Source organism: Dipodomys spectabilis, unplaced genomic scaffold (genome assembly GCF_019054845.1).
Source record: "Dipodomys spectabilis isolate Male_0828 unplaced genomic scaffold, ASM1905484v1 ptg000300l, whole genome shotgun sequence".
Taxonomy (NCBI): Eukaryota; Metazoa; Chordata; class Mammalia; order Rodentia; family Heteromyidae; genus Dipodomys; species Dipodomys spectabilis.
The window spans coordinates 645,771-671,124 of NW_024870977.1; the positions used below are offsets into that span (position 1 = coordinate 645,771).

The 25,354-nt window shown below is 38.6% G+C and overlaps 1 pseudogene; it reads right to left on the reverse strand.

Moving 5' to 3' along the window:
• Positions 1-2,702: 2,702 nt before the first annotated feature.
• LOC122127412 lies at positions 2,703-2,802 on the reverse strand (annotated as a pseudogene).
• Positions 2,803-25,354: the final 22,552 nt, after the last annotated feature.

Sequence of the window (25,354 nt, forward strand, 5' to 3'; positions counted from 1 at the left end):
AAGACACTACTGGTTCTCCTTTTCATTTGGTACCTTTGAATACGGAGGAACATCTTTCATCTGCTCTCCATCAATTCTCTACTTTCCAGTTAGAATAATTTAAAATAATGAAAATGGAAAACGAGAAAATAAATTATGGTGAAAAAAACAGATGTAGAAAATTCACCGGATTTTTCTGACCAGTTCAACCAACGTGAACTATTGGCGAAATACATGGACACCTCATTTCCACTGTCACTGAAAGTTTCTGCTTAGGCAATTCTGATTAAGATGAAGAAAAAAATGAAAAAATGATGAATGGTATAAATTGCAAGAAAAAAATGGAGTAGGATCCAAGCAAATTTCTTCTTTGGGCTGCTGAAAATAATTGGCTTACTACAGTGCAGTGACTACTTTCCAAAAAGGCCACTCATGTGAATAATAGGGACGAGGATGAGTATATATCCCTTCATCGGGAAGCCTACAGTGGACACTTAGACATCGTCTGTGAGTTGGTGGCTCAAGCAGCAGATATTCATGCAATAACTGTAGATGGGTGGACACCGTTGCACAGTGATTATACATCGAATAATACTAGTGTGGCCATTTTCTTCATCATGATGCAGATACCAATGCCAAAACTAAAGGCCTTTGGAACACCTTGCACCTTGCTGCTGGGAATAGAGATTGGAAAGATATGTTGGATCTCCTTCTGTTGCACCATTTTATCAAACCAGGTCTGAAGAACAACTTGGAAGAAACTGCATTTGATATTTCCAAAAGGATAAGTATGTATCACTACCTCTTTGAAGTTGTGGAAGGCTGTACATATTGTTCTCTTAAGTTTAATGGTTCGGTTAAGTTTCTTTTTTTCCCTCTTTGTTTTTCTTTTTCTCTTTTTTTTTTTTTTTGGAGTTTTTTTTTTTTATTAAGAAAATACCATACAGGAGAGTTACAATTACATGGACAAGGTAATGAGTATATTTCTTATGAAGCATTGTTGCCTCCTCCTTTGTTTTCCATTCCCATCCCTTCCCATCTCCCCCTCACACTCTCCTCCTGCCCTCCCACTACCACCCCCAAGCCAAAGGTGTAAAGTTCGTTTTTCAACATGACGTCTTGTACATCTCATTGTTGCAATGGATCCACCTGTATCTCTATTTAAACGGTTTGTTTTTTTTCCTTCTCCACCACAAATCATACCAACATCAAATACAGTGAAAACAGGGGTTATACCGTGGGAGGGAAATACAAAACAACAAAGAAATCATCTTAAAAATATAATAGAAACAATCGCAAGGAAAAAAAAAGATTTGAATCTTTATCTTGGGGTTCATTTCACCTAACATCAACTTATCTGACCGTTTCTGCTTTTGTCAGACATATACTAGTTATTACAAATAAGGGAAACCATGGGACCTAGGTTTCCTTGGGCCTGGCTTAGTTCACTTAATATAATTGTTTCAAAGTCTTTCCATTTCCTAATAAATGGGGCAATGTCATTCTTTCTGGTGGAGGCATAGAATTCCATTGTGTATATATACCACATTTCCTTGATCCATTCATCTACTGAGGGGCATCAAACATGACCATACGAAAGCTACCAGAACAAATATATTTATTGCAGCATTATTTACTATAGCTAAGGTATCAATTAAGTTTCTTAAACTTCAAAATGCCAGTCCATTCTTTTGTTTGTTTGTTTGTTTTTCATTGTGAAGATGCCATACAGAGGGGTTACAATTGCATGAGCAAGAAAATGAAAACATTTCTTATCAAGCATTGTTGTCTCTTCCTTTGTTTCCGCTTCCCATCCTTTCTCATCTCCCCCCTCTCCCTGTCCTCCCACCCCAACCAATTGTAAAGTTCATTTTTTGACATAACTATTTGTACATCTCGTTGCAATGGGTCCACCTGTATCCCTATTTAAAGGTTTGTTTTTTTTTCCCTTCCCAGCCACAAATTATACCAACATCAAATACAGTGAAAGCAGGGGTTATGCCATGGGGGAGGGACATACAAAGCAACAAAGAAATCATCTTATAAATATGTTCGAAACAATTGCATGAAAGTGCCAGTCCATTCTTTGTGTCCATAGATAATATTTTCACAATCCAAATAACAGCAATATCTTCCTGTAAAAATTCTGGGGAATTCTTCCAAGTGAATTGTCTGATTTTGATGTTAAAGTATATTCAAGAGTTTGTTTTTGTATACATGTATAATGATTTCTGCAGTTTGTGATTTTTTTAAATCAGAAATAATTTGAATTTATCTGTTGAAATGAGTAGTACAAAAACTAAAGATATTTCTTGTGCTTGTCTGAAAAAGGATATTTTAAAATATTCTATATTCTGTGTTTGCATAATATCCATAATCTATTTCATTCTCTCCTAGATATAATTTGAATTCTACATTGTTTTGTAATACATAGGTTCATTAATAAATGTGTCCTGTAAGATTGCATTCCATATATAAAGTTAAAGATTCCTTTTTTTTTTCTAGGTCCTTATACTAGTATATTTCTTTGGGATAAAATGAGAATTTAACTAATTTCAAAAGTTTTGTAAAGGTTATGCTATGTAAAGGCATTTCTGAGGTGAAGATTTAATACACTGATATGAAACTAACCTTTAATTCTAGGACTTACATGTATTGTTACTCTTGTAATTATGTAATCAACTTTTTAACAACTGCTTTTCATTTCTTGCATCTGAAAAATGAAAAATATGGAATACTATACAAATTTTCATTTCATCCTTGTGCAAGTGCCATGTTAATCTCTGTATTGTTTTAATTTGTGTAGACGTGCTGCTGAAGCATGTAGTATCCTCTAAATTTAAGTAGTTAATGATGCAATCTTCATATAGGCTTATATCTTTGCGTGCCTATTTGTAACAAGGAAACCTTATTGTTCCTAACAATACTATTGATCGTTTTTTCCTAAAATTGTGTATATAGTGGAAAAATTATATTGTTTCGTCGATTGCTCACATTTGCAATTTTTTTGTCACTGACTATTTTAAGTCTTTTTCATTTTAGATTTGATCATACTTTGAAGCATTTATAGCTAGGTCCAAAAGTGATGGCTTTTTCAAGTACTTATTTGTCCAACTGAGTTAGCTTTGTTGTGCTAATAGATCCAAAGTAAACCTTGCTTAAGAGCTACTTCTAAACTTCTCCAGCTTAAAATTTCTCAAATGAGGTCTTACTGGCACAAATGTCTACCTGACCCTTTAACCTTCTTCCATGTAGGAACAGACCAAGCAGAATATCTTACCCTGAAATCATACTTTGTCTTACTGGAAGAAAACTAATCTTAGTTACAAGGGATCATAGAGAGATGAACAGTTCAGACAGAACTGTTCAGACCAGAAGGTATTTTATCAAAATATAATTGTTTATGATACCTACCATTTCAAAAGTAGCTAAAGCCAAGAAGGTGAAAAATTGTTCACATGCATGATTACCTAATGTCATGGTCTGTCTACCTTCCAACCAGGAAGGAACTTACACTACTGTCTTTCTATCAACAAATATTTCCATAGCTCCAGGAGAAGTCCATGGGTTTCTCCTCGATATTAGGCCTTAAATTAGTAATGCTTTAATCACAGTGTTTCCTCTTGTCTCCAGACTGTAAATCCACAAATGGTAAAACTTTAGGTCTAGCTCTACGAAATACTGTGGAAGAGATAATGCAATATTACTTTAAAACAAAGTTGTCTTTAATACCCTAACCACCACAGAACAATGTAAAACATGTGCTGTTTTTTTATTATATTATACATAGATATATATTTTATTTTATATTTGCTGATTTTATATTTCACACAGTGAAACTTACTAGAATTAATTGATAATTTGATAAATAAATTGATAATTATTTATTCCAATGAATAGAATTGGAATATAAATAATTAGGTTTAGGGCTGGGAAGGTGGCTCAGTGGTAGAGCGCTTGCCTTGCATAACTGAGGCCCTGGATTCGATTCCTCATCACCACATAAGCAAAAAGAAAAAAGCCAGAAGTGGCGCTGTGGCTCAAGTGGTTTGACCGCTAGCCTTGAGCTGAAGAGCTGAGGGACAGCACCCAGGCCCAGAGTTCAGGCCCCACGACCGGAACACCCCCCCAAAAAAATAAATAAAATAAAAAATAAATAATTAGGTTTAGAATATATATCGGAATATAAAAAGTATCGATGTAATGTCTTGAGTATAATCTTGTGATACCTTCTAAGTGTTCTTGGTCTTCTGAATTCACATGGTAAAAAAATGTTGTTTTCCTCTAATCTATAAGGGATTTTAGTCTGCTGCCCTGTTCATGGTTTTAACTCGCTGGTCCCAAAATGTTTTTCTCCATATTTCTGAAGCATTCCTGCTGATTATACCCAAATTTTGCTGATATGATCTCTAAAAGATATTATTCTTCTGCAGGACCCATGGGTCCTAGGATCCCAGGTCCCAGTTACCTGCATCATCAGATAACAGGTGCAAGACTTCTCACCTAGGCCCATACAACATGCCAACAGAATGTAATTGAAGACCCATCTTAATTTCTCATTTCCTATAATATTTTAGGGCCTCAATTCTTTGAGAAGAAGGAATTAGCAGTAAGCAATTGTGAAATGCAAGGGAACTTAAAATGAAGGATGAGATCATAAAATCTGAGAGAAAGTACTGTAATTCAAATTTTCAATTTACAGATGACCAGACCATATCAGTGAACAACATCACAAAGTGTCACAAAATTATTTTTAATACCCCTCCCCTAATGATTAATGAAAGATTTCAGTCCAGCATTAGTGGGCCCAGAAAATATTACCTGGAAAAATAGATCTGTAATTGGTCTAACCAGGCCCGGAAAACTTGACTTAGAGGTCAAATGTAATCCAGAAAAACATTAATTGTGAAGATCCTTAGTGCTTCAAAACTTTGGTACTCCAGTAAAACTTGGTTCTGTGGTATAAAATGTTGTCATTCTCAAAACATTTAATCTCCTAAAAGTGTATTTTTTTTCAAATAAACTTTTAAATATCACAATCGCCAAAATAACATTTGACAAATAGATGATACTCAGTGACATTATAAGCTTTTCAAGTGTAGGGAGCAAGTTACAATAGAGTTGATTTATTTACCCAACACTAATGCCATTGTTTCAACCACTCATTAAAGTGTAGAAATAATACCACCCACCATTTGTGTTGTTCAGTAGGTGCCTTCCAGAAATATGTTAAATAGATCAACCTCCCAAATTTCAAACGCAAGCATAAACTAATAAAGTAAATTTCATCACTTAATAAGGTACATTTTAAAAAGCCACAAAGAGTTGCCTTATCATACGTTGTTTTATGTTTTCCCTATAAGTCTAACATAGTAAGTCTTGAATATAGATACTCATCAGAGATGTGACAAACATAAAATCTGTCTTCTATTTCTATCACATTCCTCTATAGTAGTAAATTTTAATTTTCTTCTTTTTCCAAAACTTATAGGTAGTAGAAAATATTATCCCATAGAAAGTAAAATAATCACACACCATTGTACATAGACATTTATAAAAACTGATAGTTAGGAATACATTCTAAGCCATTTTTAAACTTTCTTGTTGACTAAAGATTAATCTTTCAAATGAATGAGAATAAAATCAAGTCTAGGGGCTTCACATCTCCAGTCTTGCACATTATTATTGCAGATGAACAAATTATGGAAATGTAAGTTGACATAAGTTCAAGTATATACAGGATTGAATCTCCAAAGAATGAAAACAAACCTTTCAAAATATTAACAGACAGTTTAACAGAACGATTATCAGGAAGTTGAAAGCAGAGAGGAATAATAGTAAAGACATAGAATGAATGAAAGACATAGAATGAACAAGGGACAAGTACAGCTAGAATAGTCAATGTACACATATGATAAAGGAAGTGGTAAATCTGAAATAAATCTTGGAGAAGGGGTTGATTGACAATGATAGAAGGAGTGAATCTGATCCAGGGGCATTGGACAATTAAATGGACATATTTAATTGTAACACACTTGCACAACCTTTTGAAATTCAGTTAAAGAACACACAAAAATCACAACCAAACAGCAATCTTTAGAGAGTATGAGCATGACCTCTCAAAAATTTAAGCTGTTAATGGAAGGCAGTTTTGGGAAAAGCAAACAAAGATATTCAAAGAGGGAAGTTTACGGTAGGTGAGAATTTTGAACAGATTTAAATAGATTGTCTAAAGTTATAAATCACCTACATCTGCTGCAAATACTATCTTTCTTCTGTGAGTTCTCTTTGTCTGAAGTGGACACTCCAGTACTGAGACATACTTGATAGCTTGTGAAGATAGAATGAAATAAACAAGATCAAGGACCCGTTACTACACTGGAGAGAAAACAATTCTCTATGTTTTCTTTCATCTCTCTTCACTACTCTCTCTTCATACTTTTAAGTCAATGATTTTGAATTATATATTTCCTTCTTTGTACTGACAAAGTAATTGGTCAAAGTAATTCACTAAATATTATTTTCAATTTTTTTCTTTTCTTTTCTTTTCTTTTTGGTCGGTGGTGGGGCTTAAACTCTGAGCCTGAACGCTGTCCCTGAGCTCTTCACCTCAAGGCAAGCACTCTACCACTTGAGCCACAGCACTACTTCCGGCTTTTTTCTTTTTACTTATGTGGTGCTGAGGAATCGAACCCAGGGCCTCATGAATGCAAGGCAAGCGCTCTACCACTGAGCCACCTTCCAGGACCCATTTATTTGTTTGTTTTTGTTGGTCATGGGGCCTGAAGTCTGGGCTTAGGCACTGTCCCTCAGCTATTCAGTTCAAGAATAGCAATCCACCACTGGAGCCACAGTGCCACTTTTGGCTTTTTTTTTTCTGCTTATGTGGTGCTGAGGAATTGAACCCAGGCCCTCATGCATGCAAAGTAAGCACTAAACTATTGAGCAACCTTCCTAAACCTACTATATTATTTATTGTGTATTTATTTTACATCTTTTTTTTTGGGGGGGGGTCCAGTTGTGGAGCCTAAGCTCTGGGCCTGGGTGCTATCCCTAAGATCTTCAGCTCAAGGCTAGCACTCTACCACTTGAGCCACATCGCCACTTCCAGCTTTTTTCTTTTTGCTTATGTGGTGCTGAGGAATCGAACCCAGGGCTTCAGGCATGCAAGGCAAGCGCTGTACCACTGAGCCACCTTCCCAGCCCGCATTTTTTTCTATCATGCTGCTTACTTATTCAAGCGAGTCCAATAAACTTCCCCCTTGCACTTGTTGCCATGAAAACCTAACATTTATGTTAATCAGGACAAACTCTAATGTAAAACTTTGTCTCCATAAAACCAGTCCAAGAATCTGTGATCACAAATATATGGCTATTCTTTTTTCTTTTACCTTGAAAATCTTCTGTGTCTAAAGTGCCAACAAAAATAAGTACTCCAACACTTTTTGGTTCAATCACTTCTAACTCAAAGTTATATTTTGCTAACAAGATACTTAGGGGAAACTGAAGAATACTCCATTTTATCTTCTCTCTTTAGATTCTCCTTAGATATCATATCAGGAACAGCGAAGTCATTTTTGCAAAATTATTTCAATAGATTATTTTTCTCTTAGTCTTGCATTTGCTCAACAAGATGAATGGGGGAGAATAGAGTTAAATCACCCATGCCTTGGATGACAGTGTCTGTTACAAAGGACAATGCTTGCATGTTCTACTTCTATGTCCTCTTAACTCTTGCCTGGTATCCAATTAATCACAGCTTCTTGGCTTCAAGTCTAGTGAAGCTGAAGCACTATAAGGCCTTCCCCACTGCTAAACCTTCATGGTTTCTCCTTTAAAACTCTTTTAAGTTGCATCATTTGGATGTGGAATTTATTTTGATATTCCATTCAATCAGTTCTGCATTGTAGTGAGCCAAATTGGCTCTATAAAATCACTTTAGGTAGCACAAATATTAAGACAATCTATGTCAAAAAGTTTTGATCTCCCTCCACTGATGAAGCCAATACACTTAGCTAGGGCTTCTAAGAACACTGTTTTCTAAGCTTTTCCATTTGCTCAATTATTTTGTGACCCCCAAACTTTTAGGCTTTTGTACTAAGAGACGTTTTCACTATCTCATGATAATAAGGGTATTATTTTTTGTGAGCCACTTTGAAATGTGAAATCACTGGTGTGAAGTATCTAATCAGATTTTTTTCTGTGTTTCAGTGCTTCACATGCAAAGACCTCATGGAAAGTATTATAAACAGAAATGTGTAAGCCCAATGCCTTCTTTCATTGTGGAGGGCACTTTGTCCCTAAATATTTTGACCCAAATTATCTTTTTCAAAGAATTACTGTTTGTTAAGTAAAGGCCAATTCACAAATTTTGATGTCTTTTTTTTTTTAAGAACTTTGAATTTAAATTCCACTACAACCTTGTTTCACACAGTGAGAGTATATTTCCCGGGTAAGGACAATTCTCACGGAAACTTACAGGATTTATAGGAAGGTTTCTTAAGTTTGTTTGTTTAGTGTGAAAATGAGCCATCTTCACCCACATTGCTTCCTCTCCACTAAGTCTCCATGGATTTCTTTGCACGAAAGCCTATTTTCCCAGGCAATTTTAAATTTTCTTCATAAGCTAAGTTGTTAAAAATTAAAATTTACCTGTCACAAATTTAAAACTCTTTTGAAATTCCTTTATCAGAACCACGAATTCACCAATCCTAATTCCACCTTGACCATCAAAAACAGTTACCATGTTGTTTTCACAATATAGTGTCCATGCAACTAATATTTTCCAGTGGCTTTGTTATGCATACATATGACCATATAAGATGATACTGAGCAAAATTAACTCTAAGATATGGAATCAGAGATTTTTATTTGCAGTTGTTTTTTTAAATGTATTAAGTGATTTCTATATTCTTTGGGTTTTCCCCTATGGTTTATCCCTTGCTGTATTTGACTTTGTACCCTGTGCATTATGTATACATTTATCTTAATTAGGGAAGGGAAGAGGAACAAGAAAATGGCGACACAAAGGACAAAGTGCAAACCAATGCATTAGTAATACTCACAAGACAATATGTTGGAAATATACATTACAACTAGTGAGGGATATTGAGGTGAGAAAAATTGTTAGAAAAATGAGGGAGGGGATAACAAATTTAAAAAGTTATTTATTCACTACCTTACAGTTACTGTAACCCCACTGTACATCACTTTGACAATAAAATTAAATTTAAAAAGTAAGCTGCATAAAATAAAATTTCACTGTATTTGTATAGTGTTATTATTTATATAGTAACTTTTAAAAATCATTACTCTTTGGCATCTAATTTGAATTAATCACTCCTTCTTTATCAGAGGGTCATCAACTCGAATGTTATCCAGCTAGACAATATTGTCACAATATACTTGGCAATATTTTGAAAAAAGAATAAATTTAGTACTTTTACACACATAAAACCGAAAAAAGTTTAATTCTATGGAAACCCATAACTTTTAAAAGTAAATAAGTTGTTAAGAGAACAGAATATATGTGTTCTTCAAAATTCCTATGACTAATAACTACTCATTTTCAAATTCTGACCGTTCCATACCTGAGAAATTCAAAACAATACCTGTTTGCATGTTATGTAATTCTTCAATAGATGCAGTTTCCAATGAGGTGTTACAGATTGAGAAGTCAAAAGAAAAATAACCACAATTGGTAGAGCATAAAACTATGAAGCATCTGTGATAATTATTCAAGAGTAAGCAATCCCAACATTTATGCCATAAAGTCATCCTAGCCCAACAAATTCCAACTTGTAAGGTACACCTGAAAATTCCCTTATTTCACATCATGAATAGCTTTTCTTTATTGTAAAAAATACTACACCTCTGCTAATGTGATGTCCTCATTGTTTTGGAAAGAACCCCAATAAACTGGGCTGCATCATTTTTACCCCAATGGTATTCTTGAGATCAGAACACTTGAAAATATTATTTATATATTTTTTAACTATTATAGATATTCAGGATGCTAAGATCAGAAGATTACGGTTCAAAGCCCACCAGGGCAGGAATGTTGCTGACATTCTTATCTCCAATAAACTTCTCAGAAAAAGACAGACACAAGTGGCACTGAGGTTTAAGTGGTAGGGCACGAATCTTGAGCTCAGAGACAATGTCCAGGACCAGAGTTCAAGCCCTAGGACAAACCAGTAAAACAAATACAGAAATAAAAACGAACCCCAAACCTAGCATTTTTATCATTGTATACAGAGGCACGTAATTAAGGAAATTTCTTCCTGTGTTACATATAGATAGAAGAAACAAGTTATCACACAATTATTCTCTTCAGACCATGTTATACCACACCCTCAAAAATTGCTCTTTTTCTAAATTTATAAATAATATAATCCGTTTGTTGGCAACTCTGTCTACATTATTCACATTATCATTTGATACATGAGCAGTTGGAATTATCTGTTAACTAAGTTCTAACTTTCTTGAAAGAATATTCTAGGCAAATAGAATGTTAGAATAATTTGTGAATTTGTCAATTAAACCCTCTACTTAAAAAGAATTTTGTAGTATCATATAGAATATGGAATTACAAACAAAAACAAAATACTTATTTTGAAAATAAATTCTAATTTAGCAAGGTCCACAAAGTCCTATATTTGACAAAGTTTTCTATTTCTCCAGGCTTAAGTTTTGTAAACCTTTATAATTTCTTTGGAAACCAGCAGAAGGATGCTTACTTACTTTTTCAAATTTTGGATGGGAATCATGAGCTACTTTGTATCTAGGAATGTTCTGTAATGAATACAGCATTTAAAACACAATTGAGGATTATATATGAGTTGCAGTTCAATAGGAAACTTGACTTCTCAAAACATAATGACAAAATTAGCCCAAACTTACAACTGTGTATTCCTTTCTTGTTATTTGGTTTGTATTATTGAGACAAAATTTTACTACCTGGTCCAGGGAAGGTATCACTATGTAATTCCACTCAATAATATCCTGTCTTATTCTGAGTGCAACAATTCCAGGCCTGTATCACATTGCCCTGCCATAGTTTGTTGGTTTATTAAAATCTAGAAATTAAGCAATTCTCAACTTCTATGAAGATCTTATCCATACAATGACTGCCAAGACTATTTATGTACTATTTTCAAAGATGTTCTAACATTTGACACAAGATATGAACATTTTCAGATGCACCTGCTGTGGACTCTGATTCATTCCTCCATGGATCTGATCCCTTTAATAATGATATACTTGACTTTCTTACTACCTCTGGTCCCTAACTAAGCAATAATCTTAAACTTTTTTGAAGATAGTTCACTTGAGGACTTTCTAATACTTTCTAATAATAAAATTTATCAACTAATTCTAGTCTTACTCAGGACATATTTTCTATTGTTTCTAACTTTCTTATATATTCTGACAGTTTTTATTTGTGTATTTGTGTGTGCACAAATAAGTGCCTCTGTGTGTATGTGTATATTTGTATGTATGTATGCAAAAGCCTCAAGGTCTTATCCAGCAATCTTTATCATGACTGTTATTCCATCACTTGAACCATTCTTCCAATGCAACTTTATCTGGTTAATTATTGATAGTGTCTCAAAGACTGTTCTGCCCATGATGGATGCAAACCCAGACCCCTTTAAATTCTTAGGTTTATTTTTCTAGAAGTATCTACTTTTAAACTACAAACATTTAAGTTTAAGTGGTAGCCCAGATTTTTAACTCAAGAATTCACATACACATTACATACACATTACATATCCTGAGTGTATACTGTTAGAAATGTGATCTTAAGCTGGGTGGCGGTGAGATCTGAGGATTGAGATTCAAAGCCAGCCCCAGTAGGAAAGTCCTCGAGACTCTTTTCTCCAATTAACTACCAGAAAACTGGAAGGGGCACTGTCGCTCAAGTGGTAGAGCACTAGCCTGGAGCTGAAAAGCAGAGAGACAGCACCCAGGGTTCACGTGCCACAACCAACAAAAACATAAAATATATAAGAAAAGGTATGGCTAGTGTAATCCCTGCTCTCTCAAGATGGACTTTTTTTTTTCCAGTTAAGTCCATTCTCCTACATCTGACTTGAATGGAACCAGAATCATTCTTCCATTCTACTTTTTACAAATTTTCATGTTTAGCAAGGGTGATTTAGAAAGGGAGTGGCCTCATATTCATGTTCAACTTGGGAGTAATGCTTTCTCTTTGACACTTCTATAAATCTACATACTGGACTTGGCTTTATTGTTTCAATGTTGTCTTTTTTGTAGAGTCTTCTATATTGTATTGAACACTAAAACACAGAAATCCTCTTTCTCCTATTATTGCTAATTTTTCTCTTACTGTTAACTCATGTACACTTGGGAAATAATGCACAACATATACACTCACAAAAAATGATCTGAGAACTTTTTTCCCATTTAAAATTCACCTTAATTTATGGAGCACTTATGAAGTTTGAACTCAATGTACTCTTGGATAATGTACTTATAAGGAATTTAAAATTTATATTTTCTCTTTACTAAGTTGTCTCTGGAATACTTGCTACCACATGTCCAAAGATTTCCTTGTGCTATTTCAGTGAAGACAGAAAACATTCATTATACCTCAAGCACCATCATTGATTGTTACTGGAAGTAACTATTACTGGATGTGGAAACTGATCACAGGAATGGAATTGAACATAGAGGAATGACAAAGTTCAACTTAACTTGTGCTTTCCTTTTTACTGTACAAAAAAGAATCCAAGGCCTGAAGGAAACTCTGTCCCTGACTTTTTTGAGTGTGTTCCTTACTCATATAAAACTTGTCTGTAAACTTCTGGTTGAGAGTATTACAAAAGGAAATAATGTGCCATTTGAGGGCAAGCATAGAACAAAAGGAAATAACGTTGTTTTAAAAGTGTTCTACTGCAAATAAACAAAGACATGGGGGTTTTAAAGTGTTTTATGGATGGATATTTCATGCCTGAGATGATTCTTCTGTTGCAGGAGTCAGTTATCCATTCCTTTACTCTGGTCCTGATTACTCCATAGCAATAAGGATTACAAAAAAGCTAGGTCCAGTGAGTATAATGAGCAATAGCAGGCTCTTCTAAGACCAGTATTCCTTTAAGGAGGGTCCTAAAGAAAGACCTGGAGTTTTTTGTTTGCTTGTTTGTTTAGTTGTGCTGGTTCTGGGGATTGAACCCAGATGCTGGACCGTGTCCCTGAACAGTTGTCTTCCTGCTCACCTGCCCCCAAAGCTAGTACTCTACTGCTTGAGCCAAAACCCCACTTCTGGCTTTTCTTGTGTTTAAGATAAGAGTTTGACAGACACTCCTGCCTGGGTTGGCTTTGAACTGAGATAGTAAAAAGCCAAGTGACATCAACTGTATCAAGACTTCTGTTTTGAACCAAGAAATAGTAGGTGAAGTTTATTCTAAAGCTAATATTTGACAATTTTTAAAAGAAGAGAATATGTCCAGCTAAGAAGCCATAATTTAAATAACTCAGGAAAAGTAGGTGTACTGAATCATTTTGGAATTTTTTTCTGATTTGAAGATTACTGTTGACCTTGTTGTTCCTTTTGGGGCAACTTAAAGTCATATTTGCACTTTTTGTCGGTCATGGGGCTTGAACTCTGATCCTGGGCACTGTCCCTCAGCTATTCAGCTCAAGTTCAGAGCTCTACCACTTTAGATACAGCACAACTTCTGGGTTTCTAGTGGCTAATTGAAGATGAGTCTCACAGACTTTCCTGACCAGGATGGCTTTGAACCATAATCCTCTGGTCTCAACCTCCTGAGTAGCTAGGATTACAGACGTGACCCACCACCACTCAGCTCATATTTCCATTTAGTGCACTTAATGACACTATGTAGACAAAGAATGGTAATTTGAATCAAATGATGACCTTGCAGCTTTTCAGAAAAATTGAGGTAGCAATAAATAACTCCTCCTTTTCCATGTTGTTACATTAATGACTCATGAGCTATGGGACCTTTACATTAGTATCGTCTTCCATCTGTGTAGGTATATGTAGTATCAGGAAGTGTTCATAGAGAAATAGAGAAAGACAGAATTTTAGAAAGCAACAGAGATCAGGTATGAAAAAACTGCGTAGAAGGAGATACATTTATCACACAGAGATTAAGAACTAGCACAAGATTTAGAATGCTAAAGGCAATAAGGAATAATCCTAGTTGATAAGTAGTTCTTCAATAACCAAAAATGGTTCCCTAGAACGGTTTCTGGTATACCTTAGTTACTATCATTTGTTCCTTCCATCTGGAGTTAGTCCTTCTCTTGTCACAACTGTTAATTAGCCTCTTCCTTTTTGGTGCCATGACTGACCAAAAAGTTTTCCAAATGTGACTTGGACTACCCTTCTCATTGTTATTAGCAGTGACCACTCAAAAGTCTGGAATCTTTGAATTTTCAGAATTAAACTTCATTTGACATATAAGCACATTCCTGGCATTAATTTCTGTGACCTATTGAACAAAACTTTTTGTCAACACAGTATACTAATGTAGGTAAAGTCCATGAATGAGGTACTATTGTCAGGTATCAGTATGGAAGGAGCAATTATATATTCCAAGTATGGCTTACTTTGCATTTACTAACTAAGTGTTTGGTTTTTTGCCAGTCCTGTAGTTCTGGGGCTTAAACTCAAAGCTAGGTAATTATTCCTGTGCTTCTTTTATTTTTCTCAAGGTTAGCACTCTACCACTTGAGGCATAGCACCACTTCCAGTGTTTCTTTTTCTGTTTATGTGGTACTGAGGAATTGAACCCAGGTTTTCATGCAGCTAGGAAATCACTGTACCATGAAGCCACATGGCTAGAGCCCTAAATGACTTTATTAAGATGGTATTACAGGGCTGGGAAGGTGGCTCAGTGGTAGAGCACTTGCCTTGCATGTGTGAGGCCATGGGTTCGATTCTTCAGCACCACATAAGCAAAAAGAAAAAAGCCAGAAGTGGTGCTGTGGCTCAAGTGGTAGAGCGCTAACCTTGAGCTGAAGAGCTGAGGGACAGTGCCCAGGCCCAGAGTTCAGGCCCCATGACCGGAACTCCCCCACCCCCTGCAAAAAAAGATGGTATTACATTTTCATTCCATAATTATGTATCATATTTTTGGCCTGGTGCTAGAAAAGGACATAGAAAATAATACTAACTAAATAATAATGGTCACTGTCTAGCCAGGGCACAGGGAGGCTTACCTCATGGAGCTGGTTCAACAGGCTGACCCCCAGCCTACCTCCAGAATGAGATGACCACCTTGGGTTCCAGCCACATGGGGACTCTGGGCCACCTCTTCCAGCACCCATTCAACCAGTTCCTGTGTGTGAGAGAGAGAAAGTCAGAATTACATTTAAGCCGGTGCTGGTGGCTCAGGACAATAATCCTAACTAAACAGGAGGCTGAGATATGACAAACATGGTTCATAGCCAGCCGGGGAAGGAACATCCATGAGACCCTTAGCTCCAAAGAACCACCAGAAAACAGGAAGTGGCACTGTGGCTCAAGTGGTAGAGCTCTAGCCTTGAGTTTAGGAGCTTGGGAGTAACACCCAGGTGCAGAGTTCAAGTCCCACGACTGACAAGAAGTGGAATGAATAGGTCATGAGTTGGTCACCTGGCTTCTCCAGGCCTCGTCTTCCTTAGCTGCAAAACTGAACACAGTGAAGGATCCCCTCCCTCATGGGAATAGGGTAAGGATGAAAGAGAGCCATGTTCTGTTTCATAATCCCATAACTGTCTCATGACTAATAACAGGCCCCATCTGAGCCTTTTCTGGGTTATCTTCCTGTTATATGTTCAGAGAATTGGCGAGAACCATATCTGACAGCCTCTCCCTCTGTGCCTGGACCTGCTCAAGAGATCCCTCTGTATTAATCCCTTGATTTCTCACAACTGTCCCATGAGGAGACTGAGGTCCAATGGTGGAGGCCCAACCCAAAGCTTTACCTGTGGTCAAGGATCGGTTGCTGTAGACTGAGAGTTTGGGACAATCATGTAAGCATCAGCTTAGACTGAGCATGGCACTATATGTCTACCATCCCAACTACAGACAACCACTCCTGGTGGTGCATGCCTCTCATAGATAGGAAGACCGTGATCCAGCCCAGCCTGATTACAAATTGAGTCTCTATCTCAGAAATGCCCAAAACAGAAAGGCATGGTAGAAAACCTGACTGACAAGCCTAAGGACTTGAGTTCAAACCCTAATATACCAAAAAGAATCAGAGGTCTGGTGCCAGAGGCTCATGCCTACAATCCTAACTACTCAGGTGGCTGAGATCTGAAGATCACAGCACAAGATTTAAAATAGGATTGGCCTTGCAAAGGTCATGATGAGAAAACCTGGAGTCTAACCTATGCTGTTGCACTCCATACTAGCAGGGCTCACATCTTTGCTAAGTGCTGACCACACTCTCTGTCCCCGTAGGAAGCCACCCCTGTGGGCCACACTCCCAGGTCCTCCCAAGCTCCCACTGACACTAACCAGGCCCAAGAGAGTACACAGCTCCAGGACACAGAGATCCCTTGTTCTTATAATTTAACAATAGTGGGTCCACTTCAAGCCTCTCACTATTCCAGGCCCCCAGACCTCAGCTGTGAAGCCCATTCACCCTCCCCCCAAAGATAGCAGGCAGAAGTTACCAAAGGACCCAGCTTCTTTGTTTCAACCCACTTCTACACACACACACACACACACACACACACATACACACACACACACACACACACACACAGACTCGTCCATGCAGCACCTGCAATTTTCCAAATGATCACTCATCTGAGCACAGTCAGGCTGTACAAGGAGGAAGATGATCTCTCTCTCTCTCTCTTTCCCTCTCCCCTCTTTCCTCTCTCTCTAGCTCTCTCATGCGCACACACTCTCTAGCTCTCTCATGCACGCGCGCACGCGCACACACACACACACACCCACACACACACACATATACACACACAGACAGACTCAGAGCAGTGCTTCTCCAGAGTTTGTTGGTTCTTCATTTAGTACAATGTGCAAGCTGGAGCACCGGGTTCCCTTGGAAGAATCAGGGGCTTCTACTCAAGAACACCGTTCTAATGAATCAGCACCACCCTGCCTCTCCTTTTCTCCAGGGCCAGAACATTGACACCCCATTCACAAAACCCTAGGCCAGGAAGCTGGGTAAAGGTGTCCTGAGACAGGTTGCTCCTCAGAGCCAGGAGACAAAACAAGCACAGAGTCATGGTGTACCCAAATGAGTGTCTTACCTGAGGTGGGGGCAGTGTTGGGGAAATGGATGGGGTCCTAAAGTCTACATATATGGACTTACTCCCTACATCCAGCATATATGCTTCTGGGCCACTTGGCGGATTCTTGGGAAGGACAAGGAGACCAGATGGACTGGGACCACCAGAAGAAGCTGGCAGAGCAGGGAAATGTGATCACCCTGTGAGAACTGTTGACAACTGAGGAAAGGAGCAGGCTGGGTGTATGTGTGTGTGTTGGGTGGTGTTCTTCCCAGATAATCACCTTCTATCTGACCCCCAGCACCCTCACCTCCCAACTGGGCTTTAATTGTATCCTCTTCAGGTGAAAGCATGACTGAGCACAGAGGACAAGGGCTCACACAGCAAGGAAGACCTATCTTCTGCACCCAACACCCCCCACCAGCAGCAAAAAGGAAAAGACCCTAGAAAGCAGGTGTGGAGGTGCTGTTCCCCACCTCTGACTAAAGCCACCATGTTCCCACCAGGGAGAGGAAGGGTGCAGATGAGTGGCTATGTTGCTCCCAATGGTCCAGGCCAGGGGCCCTGTGGTGCCCCCTCCTTACCCATCTCTGCATCTCCCCATTTCCTGGGACATTGACTGCTACGGATGGGTTTGGGATCCCCTGGTCGACACCCCCCCCACCCCTGGGACACATTTGTGGCAGAGTATGGGCTGGAGTATAAGGCACAGATGAGGTGGGTGTCTGGGTCGGAAGGGGAGGGGATAGGTGGTGCAGGGGTCAAAGGGTACAAGCCTGGAAGGTGGACACTCATGTGCTGCTGGGAGAAGCTGTTGGCTGCGGCTCCAGGTGGGTCTAGCAGTGACGGCAGTGGCAAGGCAAACACTCAGGCCTGGAGCAGAGGACCCGGGACCTCACCAGGTCGTGACCACAAGCCGGCCTGGTGCTTGCCATCACCTGAGGACTCCGAGAGGCACCGTGGGTCCAAGCAGGCAGTGTCAGGTTTGAAACGTGGCACTGGGCAGAATGGGGAAGGGGGCTAGGGCATGGGCGGGGCATGGCAGAGCTGACCCAGGCCTCTCCTCCTAAGCCTTGAGTCTCTTGCTCACCACTCAGCCACCTCTACCTTCCTCAACTGCGGGTAATGGTGTAAACCAACAGAGGGAATCCCGGTGCTACCTAGCAGCATGGAATATAGGTGTGGCCACAATTCTTATATCACATTGGTCAGAAAAAAACATGAAAGCATGGGGGTGTGGCCAGAATCCTGTGATGCAGGCAGCATGGGTGGAGTCAAGATGACAGTGGCTCCCACAGCCCTTTTCCCAGGGAACTCTGTCCAATTCAGTTGGAGACAAGAGGGTGACCTGCTTTAGCTGGATGGCTGCACAGATTGTTTTGTATGACTGTTTGTTGCCAGTCCTGGACCTTGAACTCAGGATCTGGGCACAGTCTGTGAACTTCTTTTGCTCAAGACTAGCCCTCCACCACTGGAGCCACTCAGCTCTACTTCTGACATTGTTGGCACTGAATTTGGGTCTCAAGGACTTTCCTGCCTAGGGTGACTTTGACCATGATCCTCCTATCACAGCCTTGTAAGTATCCAGGAGGACTGCTGAGAGCCAATGGTGCCTGCCTAATCATTGGTCTTGCTGATGTTCTTGCACAGACTGGTAAGTTCCCTATCCTCGGGTTTAAGTGGCGGGAGCTGCAGTCCACAGTTCAAATCCTGGTCCTTCGACCTACAAATATCAGGAGATCCTAAGAAACTCGTTCCTATCCATATGATTTCCAATGGAATGTGATGTATGTCATGATTGAATGAGCAGTTCTTCGATGATTCTAGGATAAAATTACACACAATTATAGGACACTGATGGATTTTAGTTAATACTTTATCATTTAAACAATCACATACATTAAATGGAGGCATAATGAAATATCTAAGAATTGGGCTTCACATAGTATAAAGGTGCAATTTTTTCTGCCAGGATTGGGATTGGAACTCATGGTCTGGGTAATTCTGTTTCACTGTGTGGAAAGGAGAAGCTCACCTCCTTGAAGTCAAGAAATTCAAGTCTGTTCCTTAGGCCTGAATTCAATCTCCAGCACTAGAAAACATGCTATTCATATACATTTGAAATATTTGATTTCTATTTATATACATATGTTGACTCCATATTGAATTCAGTGTAGTTACTCATTTTATATTTTGTTTTATTCATGTATTTACTGTTTATTTTATTAACTATTATGACACATAGAATATTTATTACATTGAAAACATAGGATATAAATCTGTTTATGTATTCCACTTCATAACGGACAATCCGAACATTCACAGAAAAGGAAAACGTGTCACTATCAGCTTCTTACTCCATGATTCATTGTTTGGAAGTGCTGACATCTGAAACCATGGCCTACAAGGCAAAATTAATGAATGGGTGAGTGTCAGCATGCCATCCATGGCAAATTGAACTGACAGGCAGTTCCCACAACTTGAGATTGAGCCCCATGGGTTGAAAAAATAAGAACAGATTGACATGCAGATGGCAGTACACTAGTAAATATATATCTTTATAGAGTGCCAGAGATGTCTATATATTCAGTTACATAGACTACATTCTTACCAAGTCTTGGGTATTTTTTATGCCTCCATGTAACTAATGTTATTGTTTTCATCCTTAAAAAACTATTAACTAAATCAGTGTCCTGAAGTTATTGCATTACTGTATGTAATAGTATTCTTTTGATGCTTCATAAATATTAAACAAAATCACTCACCCTCCTGAAATCATCCTGTCTAATTATATAGGAGCATCATTCACGATCAACTCATTTAACCATGACATTGATAACACTCCATTGTTAATTCTATGGGTGGGAACGAGTCTCTTAGTATCTCCTGACATTGGTAGGTGTCAGGATGGGGATTTGAAATTAGGGCCTATGTTTCCACGTTGTCTTATGGCTATGCTTATAGTCTGCAAGCCTTCAGCAATGCAAGGTGAAGTACCCTTTGCAACAGTGGCATTCAGACCCAGGAGGGTCACCTCACAAAGGAAGAAAACGTAAAAAGACCATCTTGTCACATTTTTTCTGTGCATTTCTTTCCCCACAAAACCTAGGGATCTAGGATCCCAGGATCAGCTGTGGGTCCAGTTGCTTTACCTCAGCCTATGGTGATCAAAGCTGAGGCAGAGTTTCCATGACCTGAGTTCAAGCCCCTTTCTGGAAAAAAAATTAGCTCCCTGGCTTGCAATTCACACCAGTTATTCTGCTAGACTTTGGATTTGAACTCAGGGTCTGCGTGAATCTGCAGCACTGTAGATGAAGGGGAATTTCATCGTACTTGAAGATTCGAAAGTCAGGCCTGTTCACTAGACCTGAATTCAAGCCCCAGCCTTGGAAAACATACTATTTATATAGATTGTAAGATAGGATTTGTTATTACCTATAGATGTTCAATCCATACATGTTTGGTGTGGTTGTTACCTGTATTTATTGTTTTATTCATTTATTTACTATTGATTTTACTATGATGACACTCATTCCGTTTATTACATTGATGACATCCTATCACATGGCATCAAGATTTGTAGACCTGTTCTCCATCATGCCTGACACCCAGGACTCTCAGAGAAAAGGAAAACAAGTTTCATACTCAGCTTCTTACTCCACGATTCCATTGTTGGTAGTTCAGGACCAATCGGCAAATAGGTCAAGGTGAACACACCAGTCTGTCAACAACTAAGGAGACAGGCTATTCCCAGGATATGACATTGATCCCCAGGGTGGGCCATGATAGTCATAAATTCATTATTTAAACATAGTATCTATATTGACATACATGTGTTGACAGCATCTTGCGTTTGGTGTACCTCTTCTCTTTATTTTCTGTCTTATCCATGGAAGTATTGTGTATTTCACTGAGGATGATGACAGATATAACAGTGCTTACATGGATGACAACCTATTGCCATGGCTATAGGTTTTCCTATGCATTCTCCATCCTAGCTGAGTCCCAGGACTTTCATAAGACAGGAAAATAGGTCAACTGATTGGCTTCTCACATCAGGATTCATATTTTGGCAGTGTTGGGATTTGAACTCACAGCCTATCAGGCCAAATTGGGGAAAGGGTCAAGGTGAGGACAAAGGTCTGTGAGCAGGATTACCCTCAATACCCTCCAAGTATGGTGGCTGAATTCAAGCCTCGGGTCTGGAAAACATACTTTTTATATACATTTTAAAGACAGTATTTATACTTCCATACAGTTGTTCAGTCCATATCATGTTTGGTGTTGTAGGATTTATACTTCCACATAGATGTTCAGTCCATACCATGTTTTGTTTGGTTATTTTATTTCTTGTTTTATTCATTTATTTACCATTTATTAAATTGACTCTGATAATACCTATACCATTTATTACATTGTTTATATCCTATCACATAGCATCTAGATTTTATAGATGTGTTCTCCATCATTTCTGACACCCAGGTCTCTCCCTGAAAAGGAAAACATGTGTCACACTTGGCTTCTTACTTCAAGAATATATTTTGGCAGTGCTAGGATCCGAACTCAGGGCCTAGAAGGCCCAATTCATGAATGAGTGAGTGTGAACATGGCAGCCTCTACCCAATGTAGCTGTCAGGTGTTTCCTAGGTGCTGAGATCGAGCCCCAGGTTTGGCCAAAACAGTGATACATGGATAGGCAGACGGTGATATACAAATAAATATATATTGTTAAAGAGTGCCAGAGCCATCTATCTATGCTTGAATGACATCTACTACATTCCTACCAACTCTTAGGTATTTAATATACTGTCATTGAAGTAATATTATTCTTTTCATGCTTAATAAACTATTAATTAAGATCAATCAGCATCCTAGGATTACTGCATCCAATTTTAGACTAGACCGATGCACGAACTACTCTTTCAGTCGGTATTTCTATGCATAGGAATGAGTCTCTGGTGATCTTGCGCCATTGGTAGGTGTCAGGACAAGGATTTGAGCTCTGGGCCTATGTTGACAGGTTGGGCTATGGCTTCCCTGATAGCCTGCCAGCCTTCAGCAATGGCCGGTCAGGTCCACTTTGCATCTGTAGAACCAGGATGGTAACCCTGCAAAGAACTTCAAGATAAGTAATCAAATGTTTTTTTTTTTCTTTCATGCAATTGTTTCTAACATATTTATAAGATGATTTCTTTATTGCTTTGTATGTCCCTCCCCCACAGTAAAACCCTTGCTTTCACTTTATTTGATGTTGGTATAATTTGTGGAGGGGAAGGGAAAAAAACAAATTGTTTAAATAGGGATACAGGTGGACCCATAGCAACAATGAAATGTACAAGTCATTATGTAGAAATCAAACTTTACAACTTTGGTGGGGGGGAGGATTGGGTGGGGGGTGGGCGGGGGGGGTGGTAATGGAAGGGATGTGAAGAGGAAACAAAGGGGAGGCAACAATGCTTGATAAGAAATGTACTCATTATCTTGCCCATGTAATTGTAACCCCTCTGTATGGTATTTTCATAATAAAAAGAAAAAAAAATCATAAAACCCCCAGCCCTCTGCAGCTCACTACTTTTTGTGCTGTCCCGCTTTTTTTTTTCTTATTTCCTGCAAGCCCTCTTGGCCTAGGATCCGAGGATTGGCTATTGGTCCAGAGGCTGCATCCCAGCCTAGCGAGATCAAGGCTTAGGCAGAGTTGCCACAATCTGAGTTCAAGCCCATGGTTGGCAAAAGAAAAAGAATAAATAAATAAGTAAATAAATAAATAACTACATTATTTAATGAAAATAAAAAAGAAATAAAGCTCTCTGGTTTGGAATTTCTGCCAGTTTTCTTTCCTAGCCTGGGATTTGAACTCAAGTTCTTGGTAAATCTGTAGCAATGTGAGGGAAGGTGAAGAGTTGCCACTATTTGAGTTCAAACCCCGTGTCAAGCAAAAAAAAAAAAAAAAATTAAGTCACTGACCTCGGAAGGGGGAGGTATTTGTGGAGATGGGAGAGAAAGGATGGTAGGGGGAAAACAAAGGACGAGTCAACAATGCTCAATAGGAAATGTACTCATTACCTTGCTCAAAAAACTGTAACCCCCTGTACATCATTATTACAATAAAAAACATATATAAAAAGAAACAATGTAGAGCTCACAGAAGCACTTTGGGGGGTAAGGGAAAGATGTCTAAATAGCTGTACAAAATTCTACACTGCTTTTGTTTAATGTTCAGTATGGAACTGAATAAACATAACTGTTTTCATTTAAAAAATTAAGTCACTATCATGGAACTTGGGCCAGTGTTTCTGACATTGCTGGGATTTGATCTTACCGTCCAGATAACTCTTTTACACCATGGGTGAAGGCAAAGCTCACTGTCATTGAGGAAAAGAAATTCAGGCTAGAGTTCCCAGGGCCTGCATTAAGGCCCTGCAATGGAAAAAATGTTTATATACATGTGCAATATATGATATATACTTACATATGTATGTTTATTACACATTAGGATTATTGTTATTGATTTTGTATTTATTTTATTTTTATTTCATTCACTTATTCATTGTTTATTGTATTTAGTACTATTACACACATAACATTTTGTACATCTATTATAAAATTGTACACAAAATTTAGGACATTGACTCATTTTTCATTAATACATTATTAAGTGTCAGAACATGATACATAATTAAATGGAGACATCTTTCACAGTCATCACAAGTTTAGAGTCTGTCCCCAGAATGGGTTTTTCTTATTCATCTTTGGACAACATCCTATAGGGTTTTCTTTAGATGATTTATACTCAGAAGCCTTTTCTTGAAGATAGGCAATTTGAGGGATAAAATAGTAAGAGTGAGGTTGGGAATGTGGCTTAGAGGTGAAGATCTCACTCAGCATGCATGAATGCTAGTTTTTGAATCCTCAATGCTACATATTCAGAAAATGCCAGAAGCAGTGGAGTGACTCAAGTGGTAGAGTGCTAGGCTGGAAAAAAAGAAGCTCAGAGACCGTGCTCAGGCCCTACTTTCAAGACCCAGTGCTGGCAAAAACAATAGGTCAGATGCCGGTGGCTCACACCTGAAACACTAGCTTTGCAAGAGGCTGAGATCTGAAGACCACAGTTCAAAAACAGCCTAGGCAAAGAAAGTCTGTTAGACTCTGTTATCCAATGAACCACCAAAAGACCCCACCTGGCGCTGTGGGTCAAGTGGTATAGTGTTTACCTTGAGCTGAAGGGCTCAGGGATAGTGCCCAGCTTCAGTTCGAGACACAAAACTGGAAAAAAGTGAGGGTTAATCAAAGTACTTTTCTTATTTGCTAATTAGGAGAACATTTTCTGGAAAATGAATGTTGATGTACACAAGAATTGGAGTCAGAACTAAAGGTTCAAGTGTAGCAGCTCCATAACACCAGCTTCTCAGACTGTAGCATTATAGCCTTGTGTCCTACAGGGTTCAGAAAGGTCCAATGTTGAAAGGCTTAATATGCTCCCCAAGCCCTTTGTGATGTTCAGTTAACTTGTATTTTCAATGTCATCACTGTTCTGAACCTAGCAGAGCACCAGAAGCTCACACCCATCACCCTTGCTCAGGAGGTTGAGGTGTCAGGATCACAGCATGAAGCCAGCCAGGGAAGAAAAGTCTATGACACTCTGACTTCCACTTCACCACAGATAAAGCAGAAAAGGGCTCATGTGGCAGAGTGCTAGCCTTGAGCCAAAGAAGCCCAGGGACAGAGCCTAGACCCACAATTCAAGCCCCAATACCTGCAAAACATTTAAAGCAAAGGACAGAAAAGAGCAAAAAGCCAGTAACTCCCTTTGGTTTTGATCAATCTATTTCTATCTCAGAAGCTCCTGAGGAGCTAGCAGGATAAGCACCAAACTAGGACATGGACTAGGAGTGGAGACTGAGTTTCACGGTCAAGTGTAGTAGATCCATCTGCCCCACCACACAGGAGAAGATTGTAATCATCTTGTGTCCTACAGTGGGCTTCTGAAAGGTCACATGTTCAAGAGCTTCCTAGGTTTCCCTTGGTGATGAGAATTTACTTGCATTCTAAATGTTCTTAGAGTTCTCGAGCTATAGAAGAAGGAAAGAAACATTATTGACCCATCCTGGGTTCAAATGAAGTTCTCAGAATCCAACCC